Source organism: Prionailurus viverrinus, chromosome B2, assembly GCF_022837055.1.
Source record: "Prionailurus viverrinus isolate Anna chromosome B2, UM_Priviv_1.0, whole genome shotgun sequence".
Taxonomy (NCBI): Eukaryota; Metazoa; Chordata; class Mammalia; order Carnivora; family Felidae; genus Prionailurus; species Prionailurus viverrinus.
Window position 1 is genome coordinate 2,790,671 of NC_062565.1, and position 12,295 is coordinate 2,802,965.

At 48.7% G+C, this 12,295-nt stretch overlaps 2 non-coding genes across 2 annotated transcripts; one reads left to right on the forward strand and one right to left on the reverse strand.

The window, feature by feature from the left end:
- Positions 1–2,928: 2,928 nt before the first annotated feature.
- Positions 2,929–3,018, reverse strand: TRNAR-UCU (transfer RNA arginine (anticodon UCU)). Its single transcript is given in 2 exon segments — positions 2,929–2,964; positions 2,982–3,018. It is a non-coding gene; the product is annotated as a tRNA-Arg (tRNA).
- A 6,772-nt stretch (positions 3,019–9,790) lies between these two features.
- TRNAS-AGA (transfer RNA serine (anticodon AGA)) lies at positions 9,791–9,872 on the forward strand. The gene has a single exon. It is a non-coding gene; the product is annotated as a tRNA-Ser (tRNA).
- Positions 9,873–12,295: the final 2,423 nt, after the last annotated feature.

Below are 12,295 nucleotides of genomic sequence, written 5' to 3' on the forward strand. Positions count from 1 at the left end.
TCACGTTCAACAGGTACCAGCGATATTTCTACAACATCCTCGGTGAGTTTAAAATCCCACTCTGAAATCAAGAAATGGTCAGACTGGAAAAAAGAGAAGATCCAATCATTTGCTGTTTATGAAATAGGCATTTTACAAGAAAGACACCGAGAAGCTTGGAGAGCATGTCAATGACCTGTGAGGAAATGTATCCATTGATTTGTTTCACCAAGTCCCATCTACAGCAAATGTTCTCATTTTATTGTTTTTTGAACCCCCGATCTTGTAAGTTTACTGACAATGTATTTATTTATGTAGTAAGATAGGATCTACCTTGAATATTTCCTTCCCTCACACACATTCACACCACTGCACCATCCGACCCAAGCCAGTTTCTAAGCCTGCTTCTTGACAGTTGGACCTTCATTTAGTAATCTCGTTATGATTTTATATGAAATGTATTATTATATAGCCAAACACAAATATGATATACTGGAAGGGAAGTCAGGACCGTCAGCAGTGACCGTATTTCTTTCACTTAGTACTATGTATTTGAAATGTAACTTACAGACCAGCACATCTGGATGGTATACGGTAGATGCCTTTCAAATGGATGCGAATGAGTATGTTTGCCTCAGGAACTAAAATGGGACCTTCTTAGAAGCATTTTTTTAAAAGGTAAAATATGGTAGATACACCCTATGAGATATTGCTCAGCATTTAAATCATGTATAAAGAAAGTAATGATGGTTATGGAAAAAAGTCAGGGGTGCCTGGGTAGCTCAGTTGGTTAAGTTTCTGACTTCAGCTCAGGTCATGATATCGCAGTTTGTGAGTTCAAGACCTGCATCGGGCTCTATGCTGACAGCTCAGAGCCTGGAGCCTGCTTCAGATTTTGTGTCTCCCTCTCTCTCTGCCCCTACCCGGCTCACATTCTGTCTCCCTCCCAAAAATAAATAAACATTTTTTTCAAATCCCAATTTATAAAAAAAGAAAAAGTCCGAAGTGGAATGATATGTATACCAAGTACGATTTTGTCATATGGAAAAGATATGCACAAAATATTACATATTCTGTAAGAAAACATGTAATGTTTTAATGTAATAGCAATGTAAACAGTTAATACATTAAAATGGTTTCCTATGAAGAAAAAAGATACAGGGAATAGAATATGCAGATAAAAAATCAATCAATTGATTAAGAGGGTCCTTAAACAGCTCCATGCATAGATCAAATAATCTAAAAATCTAAGAAAAGTACTATGAAATGGTGAAAGTAATTGGTGATCTCTGTGGTGTGTTATTATTTTTTTAATGAAAATTTTACTTCCACCCATGAAGGATTAACCACTAGGGGAGTTGTCCTCTGGCTATACAAAAATTAGAAAACCAGGAAATAAATCTATGAAATAACCATTAGAGAAAAGATGTCAGGAAGCAGGAAGTGTAGGACTGAGATCCTTGAGGGAAGGCAAAGAGAAAAGGTGAGTCTGTGACTGTGCTGGTCAGGAGACTTTTAAAGAAGAAAAAGACAGTGGTATTTAGCATTCTAAGTATCAAGACTTAGTAGAAAACTCATTTAATTAAGGGCATGCATTTTGGTGCAGGGATTAAAAGATAAAACAGGCAATGGCATGGAGAATTCAGAAATCATCCATGTGTGGATTTAATATTAGACAAAAGTGGCATTGCAGCTATAGTAAGAACATGGTAATTTACTGAGAAATCTATGCAGGAATGAATAGGGGTCAGAGGCTGTGAAACTACCACCTCATTTCATTGCCTGGCCTGCTGGACATGCGATGTATATCATGGTATGAGGAGTGTGTAATTGGCACTATTCTGTAGGAGGTTAATTATTACCCTGGCTGACGGCAGTGAAACGCGCATCATGGCCAAATTGTTGTGCAAGTTGAAGAGCAGAAAACCCACCATGTCACAAGAGGTGGTTCAAGAAAATGCTTTATTGGAAGATAAATGACCCCATGCTCAACAAGCAAAGGTAGAGGTCAACCAGTTCTCCCTTTTCAGCGCACGGAAGCATGTCAGATGCAGGCTTTGCTGGGAATTCAGTGGGTCTGTGGTCCTGTTTCCCTAATGGCAAACACAAGACCACCCCCCCCCCGGGGGCCTTCAGTAAGGGGAGGGCTGGCCATGCGATGCCTTGCAACCTGGACTTAAGATGTGAGGTGTTTACGATACAATTGTACACCCCTGCTATGGAATATTACATAGCTTATATAAAGAACACAACAACACTGCATATGTGAGATGATATTACACACGAAAGACGGGCACAGAGATCCATATGGCTATATATAAATATATAAATCTTATATAACATAGATATATTGTATAATATATGTTTATATAACATACACATGCATGTATAACTTCTGGAAGGATACTCGAAACTAAGCGCCAGTGGAGAGAACGAAGGAAGTAGTGTTCGAGGATGGAGAGCAGGTGTATTTTTCGGCTCTATCTCCATTTCCACAGTTAAGGGGGGAAGGGGATAATTGCTACTGATCTCACCCACCATTCATTTAAAAGCAAACTGAATTTTGGTTAAGTTTCCGGAGCTGGAACTTGGGTGCTTCCAAGGAGCGCTTTGGGGGCGCCGTGGGGGAAGGGGGAGTGCAGACCCGCGCTGCACGTCAGCAGCTGCAAACCCCCCGCGACTTCAATGTTCTGGAAGGAGCAGCGTGGAACCCCCACCCGCGACCCTCCAGCCAAGACCGGGAAAACAGCACGTTGGAAGACGTTTCTCATGACAGAGAAATAGCAGCATTTATGCAAATGTTGAACCTTCGCTACAAGGGTTCATTCCCTTTCGCTCTGTTTGGTCACTGAGCCCCTCTAGACACGAGTGGGATTGCTCATGACGAAGCTGCGGGGACCCAACACCACAAAGTTGAAACCAAGTGGCCACTGAGTGGCAAAACACTTCCGACTCTGGCGGGACTCGAACCCGCAACCTTTGAATTCCTTCACCGCCCGCGCTAGAAGTCCAATGCGCTATCCATTGCGCCACAGAGCCTGCAGGGAGGTGTGCTGGGCCCGAGCCCTAAGGTCGTCTACTGTGCATTTGGTCAGCAATAAAGTATTTTTCTGGATATTTATTCCGTTCCAGTCACCAAGAAAAGTGCAAGAAACACAAAAACAAGACAGTGCGAGGGACACACAGTACCCGACGCGGGTGTTTCTGATCCTTCCAGCGACCATTCTCATCTGTCTCTACGAGATGAGGAACAGTTTGATCAAAGCTCAAAACCCCAGGCCATTTGCAACTCTGTGGACGGAACTGGACGGTATTATGCTAAGCGAAGTTAGTCAGAGAAGGACATACATCATGACTTCACTCATCTGAGGACTTGAAGACACAGAGCAGGTGAACACAAGGGAAGGGAAGCAAAAATAATATAAAAACAGGGAGGGGGGACAAAACATAAGAGACTCCTAAATATGGAGAACAGATGGTTACTGGAGGGATTGTGGGTGGGGGGTGGGCTAAATGGGTAAGGGGCATAAGGGAGGACGTTTGTTGGGATGAGCACTGGGTGTTACACAGAGGGGATGAATCACTGGAATCTACCCCTGAAACCATTGTTGCACTATATGCTAACCGACTGGGATGTAAAGGAAAAAGTAAATAAATAATCAAACAAATAAATACACAAACACAGATGTCATTTCAGCCGCATGATGCACGGATGTGCTCCCGGCCGCTGGCTCCGCGAATACAGAACTGGGGGGACTCCCGGCACGTGGCCTGGGCAGCCGGGGCTAACCCGTCCCCGCCCCCCTCTCTCCTCCTCGCCCCCCTCACCCCGTCCCCTCCGGCCCCGGTCGGGGAGGCGCTTCCTGGCACCTGTGCTGTTGACCAGGACGGTGGCTTCCGCGCGCGGCCTGGTCCCGGGACTCGCGGAGCAAAGCACCGCACCGCCACGCAAGCCCGCGGTGCTTTGAGCGCATCCAGGCAGCTTGGGAAATACTGCAGGTTCCCAAGTCGGCAGTTTTCTTTGCTGCCTCTCTGCGGTGCGACCGGGCGGTCCAGCCGCCCCCGCTCCTTCGGCGACCCTCGGTCCAGTGGGTTGGGCGGGTTACAGGTGCGGCCAGTCCGGGATCTGCGGGCGCGAACGCGCGCGCTGCCGTGATCTGCGCATCGGGAGGGGGCTATCGGAAGAAGAGGGGACATCTCAGCTGTTCCCAATGGGCCACGACGTGATGTGCGGCGACCCGGACAGCGGGGGTCCAGCCCCGACCTGCAGGCGGAGCGCGCACACGTGGAGGTCAGGGGCCCCAGGGCCCTGCACGCGCGCGCACGCGGGGGTCGTCAGTCCCCAGCCCCAGCCCCACCCCCACGTCCGGGCCGCACCCGGAAAGCACAAAACGAGCTCCGAGGCTTGCAGGCCAAAACCCGAGCTCCCAACCCAGCGTCCGCGAAAGTGCAAAGCGGACAGGACGAGAGTGTTGGACGCGAGCGGGAGGCTAAGCCGGGTGGAACGTTCTCAGCGCCAGAGGAGATGGGTCGTCCTATTTCCTGAGGGTCATTCCTGCGTGTCAGCTTACAAGATGAAATTCTTTTCTGACCGTGGAGTATCCGAGATGGGCACGAAGCACAGGTCAGTTGGGAAGATGGGATCCGGGAATCCGGAGATCTAACTAAGCACGCCTTAGGCTACTTAATTAGATACTTAAACCCACACGCTGTGCTTCGCAGAGAATGTTAAAGTTTTCAAATGAAAGGAAGTCTTTCCGGGTGGACAGCGGTAAAAATATATTTGTCGTTAGTTTGTGTCTGCCATCAACAGAATGCTCAGTTGCAAGGGCTCCTTCGCAGAAAATAAGACGCGTAGACTGCAGAGCAGTTAAATATTCCCAGCTGCTCGTGTGGCACAAATCTGCAGCAAGCCCCCAAATTAGTGGTCTGTGGAATGAAATAGTCTTCCGGACCTTATCTTAATCCCTCTTGCCTCAGCAGTCTTAACACCCCATCTGAGAACGCGTTTTCAAGTAAACAATCTCATGCAGAGACGGTGCCTAAACATCTAGGCCACTTATCCATCGTGGGCTACGCGATGCACCCACGTTCTCCAAATACTTTGTGGGCCTTTCCCGTATATGTCACGTGAAATCCCAACAGCGAAGTGCGGGGAAAGACCCTGTGATGTTTGGCACAGCTGTGACGGGCTCCCCCTGTGTCTTCCGACCTGTGCTGTCCATCCTGGGCGAACTAGGGTCTCCTGGAAACCCATCTGTCTCAGACCACAGATTGTGAGTGACAGCAGAGTTTGCTCCGGTCGGAGAATTCCCTCTCCTACGATTGCTGAGCCTGTGAATGGAGGGAGGCACTGGGCGGGGGCCAGGACGAAACCCCGTCATCCCCGTTCACAGGGAAGGATATTCTTTTTTTTTTTTTTTCCCCGGTGGCTCAGAAACTTGGTGTGCTGCTTCTAGACGGCTGTGATGACGGAATGAATGACAACGGGCATCTTTAAGATACACAGACTTTACAGCCACCCCTGCTCATGTCCCCGTTATCCACGATGGGTGATCCACCCTCCCGGACCTGAGCTCTGGAAAGGCTGATGCCGTTGGTCGCGCGCATAGTCATCCTCAGCCCTTTCCCGACAGCAGACGTTCGGGCTACCTTCCCTGAACCCCTGATCCCCACACCCTCAGTAAACATCTTGGGTGCTGGATCGCTCGCCCCGGCTCACCCCTCCACAGCCAGTCAGCAGAATTGCATGCCGTCTAGCCGCCCTCATAGCTAGTGGAATGATAACTCCTAATGTGAGCGTGTGGTAGGCAGGCGGCTGGCCACTGGGCCAAGGTGTGCTGGCAGTGAGTGTGACAGAGGCCTGGTGTGGGGGACATGGGCACACACCAAGTTTTGCAACCATTTCCTGGCTGAGGCAAGGCGTCTTCCTCACAGATTAAAGAATGCGCCCCTAGTAAATCCAGAACCAATCGAGGCTGGTGAGTCGGAGCTTGCCCATGGTGCATTCTCCCGCCGCTGACCTGCGAGGACACGTGGGGTCACTTCTAGATCTGGAGCACGGCAGGCAGGGGGGCTGGAACCGGGGCGCCAAAGCAGGGGGGGGGGAGCGGCCAGGGAGGGGACCCACGTGCGTGACCCTCACAGCTGACACCTAACTGGGGCTCCTTAGAGGGCATCACACTGGCTGCCCTGGGCCCAGGGACACTTGGGGGGGTGCCGGCTGAGGCCGTGGGGAGCTGGGCAGCCTCCTCACAGCTGCAGGGGGGACCCCGGGACGGCCGCCACCGGCTCAGGAGCGTCCACGCCTCCGGCCTCCCCTCGGGATGCGAGCCCGGGTCCAGGAGGCGCCTCGGCGTCGGGGAGGCTGCGGCCCAGAGGCAGACGCGCAAAGCCGGAGGACACGGTGTCCAAGGAGCCGCACTGCGCGCCTCGCGGTGGCGCACACAGCGGAAACGCCAGGCAGGAACTCGTGAGTCCTGGGCAGAATTGAGCCGTATTACAGACGGGGCGGTTCTGGGCTCGGGGGCGCATGTGGTTCCCTCGAGCAGGGTGTCCAGCGGCGTCCTTTCCAGGCTCCGGGTTCAGGCTCGCAATCCTGGGAACAGAAGGGCCCTTGCGGGGGCGCGAGCAAGTAACAGATGCGTCCGATTTTCAGATTCCAAGGCAAAGGTGTCCTCCAGCCCTTGTCCGGGACACTCGTGTGGCGATCGACGCCCAGGGCTCCTGCCTCTGCGCTGCCTTCGTGTTCGCACAGGGTCGTGTTCTGCCCGCGAGCGCAGCACCCGGGACACGCGTTTCGGCTGATTTAAGCTTGATAACGCTTGAATCGGTCACCCGTTTTGCAGGACACTGTCCCGCGGAACGAGCCCCACCTGAAGAAGAACGTTTTGTGCGCAAAAGCAGAATATTGAATATCGAATTCTTTCCGGCCTCATCCGAAGAGCGAAACATCACCAAGCCACTACGATGACATCTGGGGAGTTCCTGCAAAAAGCGTTTGTGATGTGATACTCGACGAAACTCGTGACTTAGAAAACTGTGAGACAGAGAAAAGCGGCACCCGTCATGGGGAGGTGACCCGGAGTCACCGGCCGGGCCTGGGCACTCTCCTGCTGCGCACAGACAGCTTGGCCAAACACAGGTGCCAGACGGGACCACTCAGTGACCTTGACGGAGCAAGATGAAAATGAGATCACTCTGTAGTTGTGTCTGAGCGCACTCACACACACAAAACAAAAACAGAAACAAAAATATTGTGAAGCCACAAAAATGGCCCCAAGTCACCCCAACTTGTCCAATATGAGTAACCACAGCTTCTCTAGTAATCATAGTTTCAGCTTTGCTCTACTCTTCCTTCAGGATGGGATGTTTCAAGCTATCACAGAATCGCTCCCTGCTTCCGGACAGCATCCAATCCAGAAAAGCCCTCCTCAGGGGGCGCCTGGGTGGCGCAGTCGGTTAAGCGTCCGACTTCAGCCAGGTCACGATCTCGCGGTCCGTGAGTTCGAGCCCCGCGTCAGGCTCTGGGCTGATGGCTCAGAGCCTGGAGCCTGTTTCCGATTCTGTGTCTCCCTCTCTCTCTGCTCCTCCCCCATTCATGCTCTGTCTCTCTCTGTCCCAAAAATAAAATAAACGTTGGGAAAAAAAAAAAAAGAAAAGCCCTCCTCTTGAAATCCTCCCCCAAATCACCTCACGCAAGACTCAACCCTGTAGGAACTTGAACTTTCTAATAGGCTCTTCCTCGTGAGATGCACCCACCACTCCCCATGGTGCGTGGTCTGTGGTTCTTACCACAGGAGTCATAACCCAACTTTTCAACTGCTTACGTATTCCTGCTGGGTTTTGTCTGCATTTAAGTTCTGGGGGACTTCAACTATTCACTTTTTTTTTTTTTGCATTCAAAGTAGTGGGGGAGGGGGCCAAGCTCTCTCTCTCTTAAGCTCACCCCATCTCATATCTCAAGAGTGCACTTTTCACTTTAATAAACTTTCCCCCTTGTGTTACAGAGAAAGAAAGAAAGAAAAGAAAGAAAGAAAGAAAGAAAGAAAGAAAGAAAGAAAAGAAAAAAAAGAAAAGAAAAAGAGGAAAGAAAGAAAGAAAGAAAGAAAGAAAAGGAAAAAAGAAAGAAGAAAGAAAGAAAGAAAGAAAGAAAGAGAAAGAAAGAAAGGGAAGGACTGGGGTTGGGGGTGAGGGAAAGAAGTTATACCCAAGTCCTGCTGGTTTCTGGGAGGTAAGCTTGTGGGTTGTTTTCTCCACCTCCCTCACCCCGTGTGAGACAGCCATCACAGATTTCCTTTTTTTTTTTTCTTGTTTATTTATTTATTTTTAATACGAAATTTATTGTCAAATTGGTTTCCATACATCACAGATTTTCCAATCAAGGAAGAGAAACATCTATTTTTCTGGGCACCAAAAGAGGAACTCTAAGTATAGACTCGAGGACTTTGGTGTTGAATGTTCCCCAGCAGTTCTCAGTTCAATCATCTGTCTTTTCCAATGCGGGTCACTATTTCTGAGTTTGTTCTTGACTAATTGAATTCCTGGGGGCCTCTCTACCTCTCTGACCTGCTGATTGAATTAGACCTTAAGAATTATTTTGTGTGCATACTTTGGTGAAGGACTCTTTGGGGGTTATTATATTAATAACAAAAAATTGAGACTTTATTTTTTTTAAGTTTTTTTAAATGTTTTTATTTATTTTTGAGACAGAGAGAGACAGAGCATGAGCAGGGGAGGGGCAGAGAGAGAGGGAGACACAGAATCTGAAAGCAGGCTCCAGGCTCTGAGCTGTCAGCACAGAGCCCAACGCGGGGCTCGAACTCACAGACTGTGAGATCATGACCTGAGCTGAAGCCGGACGCTTAACCGACCGAGCCACCCAGGCGCCCCTAAAAAATTGAGACTTTAAAAAATGTTTTAGGAAAGTTCAAGACAACGGTCTGCCACACCCCTCCCCCAATATTCTTATGGGGAGACGCAGAAAATAAAGATGGAAAATATGTCTCACAGTCTTTTAAAGCAAATAGCTGGGAATTTTCCCAAGATTGCCAGTGATGCGTGCTTACTTACCATGACCATATGCCTTCTGGTTATTAGCGACAGCACAGTTTATCTTTTCTGGATGTAAATAGAAGGAAAATATTTTATCTTTGATTAGATCTAGCCCTCTCAGATTCCCAGTGGCATCTGAATTGAACTCTATTTAAAGAACACGTTGTTACTTCTGATTAAATACAATGTATTAAATCCAAGCAGTTACCTCAGCTTTCTCAAGACGCATCAAATCCTTCAGCTGTCGCCTCTTACCCACTGGTCATAAAATGGGGACCGATCTACCTGGCACCCACACTCAAGCGTTTTGTTCTGAATCGTCCCTGTGGAGCATCTGGAAATCCTGCCGAAGGAAGCAGTGCGTTGCAAAAGTGAACAGGAGAGCAGGAAACTGTCGTGTTGGTTACATTTTGCACTGGCAAAAACCAAACCACACCAGCTTCAGAAAGCAGCCAGGATCTCAGGGGAAATGAAACTCCTGGACCGTCTATACCTATAGGTTTCTTCTAATCCGCGTGGAAAGTGATAGCGCATTGGTATTTGCCAAGCACTTTCCCGAACGCCGCGAGACGAGTTGTTAGGTGTCAGCCTCGGAGCTTGGGGACCCCGAGTGAGGGGACCCAGGGCGGTTTTCAGCGTCGCGTCTCTCTCCCTGCACCTTGCCCAGCTTCCTAAACACGCTTTTGTCTACACAGGCATCCTACCTGTAAACCTACCACGTTTCCTCCTAGAATTTGAAGAAGGCCGGCTCGTGCCTGTAGTCGTGGCCGAGTGGTTAAGGCGATGGACTAGAAATCCATTGGGGTCTCCCCGCGCAGGTTCGAATCCTGCCGACTACGAGTGAGCTTTTGCCCCGCGATTCGCGGAGAGGCCGCTCTCACCGTTCTCCCCAGTCTGATCCCACCTGCAGGGGGTGCGCGTTCCTGGCGCGGACGCGTCTCGGGCCTGGCGAAAACCCACCGCCTCCGCCCTCCCCAAGTGCCGCCCGGAAAAAACCGGAGTCGGTACGCTCCTTGCCGCAGAAAGTTCGCGCCAACAGGCCTGTGCCCGGCGACGTGCAAAAGCTAAGGGTACTTTCGAATTTTCTCTCCCCCGAACTCTGCTCGAAGTAAGCTATTTCTCAAAGAGACCACTGGGTGAAGGGTATTTAGTCTGCCACAAGAGGCTATATTTATGATACTTTAAAAATTTATTGAAGAGTAAAATGGACTTTTTGAAAGCATATGCACACGTTTGTGTAATCAGCTACCGTAATCAGGATCCAGGCGGTTTTATCAATCCAGAAACTGCCTTGTGTTCCCCTTTGTAGACACCTCCCAGCCCCGCAGGCAACAGCCCATACGCACACACGTTTTCTGTCCCTGTAGTTTGGCCTTTCTGAGAATGTGATAGAAATTGAACACGATTTTTATACGGGTGGAAATGCAAGATGGCAGTTTCTTATAAAATAAAACAGGAAAATGCTGTATGATTCGTCCACTGCACTCTCATTCCGAAAGATGGAAACTTGTGTTTGCACAAAAACCTACAGATGAAGGACCACAGGGGTCTTCTTTGCAACAGCCGAAAACTGAACACCACCAAAGTGTCCTTCAGCAGGTGCGTGACGACACAAAGTGTGTCGATAGGAACTCTAGGCAGGAAAGAGTGGAGGGCACTAGTGACGAATCAACAGTTTGGAAGCCGTTCAGGGGGGCACTAGGCTCAGTGAAGAAGTAATCCTGATGGGTCGCCCAGTGCATGATTCCAACTACGTGACTCTACCGAGTGACAAAATTGTAGAGATTAGAACAGAGTAGCGGTTGCCAGAGGTTTCCGGATGGTGGGAACAGGGTGTGAGCGTGATTGGAAGGGGCGGGTGGAGATGATCCCAGCGATGTTCTGTGGTGTATCTGGTGCAGGAATGCGCACGGTATGTAACGTTTTGAGATTGGCTGCTTTCACCAGAGACAGGATTACATACAAACACTGAGCCAATATTAATCTCCTGCTTTTATTTTTTTTTCAACGTTTTTATTTTTATTTTTGGGACAGAGAGAGACAGAGCATGAACGGGGGAGGGGCAGAGAGAGAGGGAGACACAGAATCTGAAACAGGCTCCAGGCTCTGAGCCATCAGCCCAGAGCCTGACGCGGGGCTCGAACTCACGGACCGCGAGATCGTGACCTGGCTGAAGTCGGACGCTTAACCGACTGCGCCACCCAGGCGCCCCTCCTGCTTTTAATATGGTACTTTGATTATGTCACAAGTAACCCATCAGGGAAATGGGTGAAGGAACCATGGGGTACATGGAACCTCTCTGTACTATATTTGCAACTTGCTATGTATCTGTAACCATTAAAAACAGAAGCTTTTTTAAGTTAAAAACATGAACAGGGACTGTATTTTGTCAAACCCTTTCTACACGTGTATTTTGATGACTGTATAATTATTCTTTTACTTATTAATATTATCGATGCAAAAGATTTACTTTTATAGATTGCGTTTTGAATGTTAAATCAGATTGCATTTCTGAAATAAATCACACAATCAATACAAAATTGAAACTCTGTGAGGTAATACGTACATATCAACCACATACATATCAAATTATTCTGCCTTGTCCTTAAACTCACACAGCGTCAGGTGTCAGTTAGATCTCAACGAGGCTGAAAAAAGTTGAAAATACGATGGCCATATGACCCAGCAATTGTACTTCTGTGCATGCACCCAAAAGAATCGAAAGCATAGTCTCGAACAGATATTTGTACACTCATTATTCACAACAGTCAAAAGGTAGAAACAGCTCAAGTGTCCATCAGTGGGCGAGTGCTTAAACAAAATGGGGTCTATGCATGTGATGGGGTATTATCCAGCCTGAGAAAGGAATGACATTCTGATGCACTCGTCAACACGGATGGAGCTTGGAGACACCGTGCTGAGTGAAATGTGCCACAAAAGGACAAAAACTGATTCCACTTCCATGAGATACCTAGAGTGAACGCATATAGACAGAAAGTGATGCGGTGGTTTCCAGGGCCCGGGCGGAGGGGGATATAGGGAAGTATTGACTAGTGGGTACAGAATTTCAGCTTCAGAAAAGGTGCATAAAGTTCAGGAGAGACGTGGGAAGGGCTGCAGGACAAGGTGAACGTGCGTGATGCTACTGAACTGTGCACTGAGAAATGGTAAAACGGTCAGTTTTTATGTTGTGTGTATTTTCTCACAAGAAAAATATCAAAAAAAGAAAAAAAAAAAGATTACCACTTTTGTTGGCTTTGTT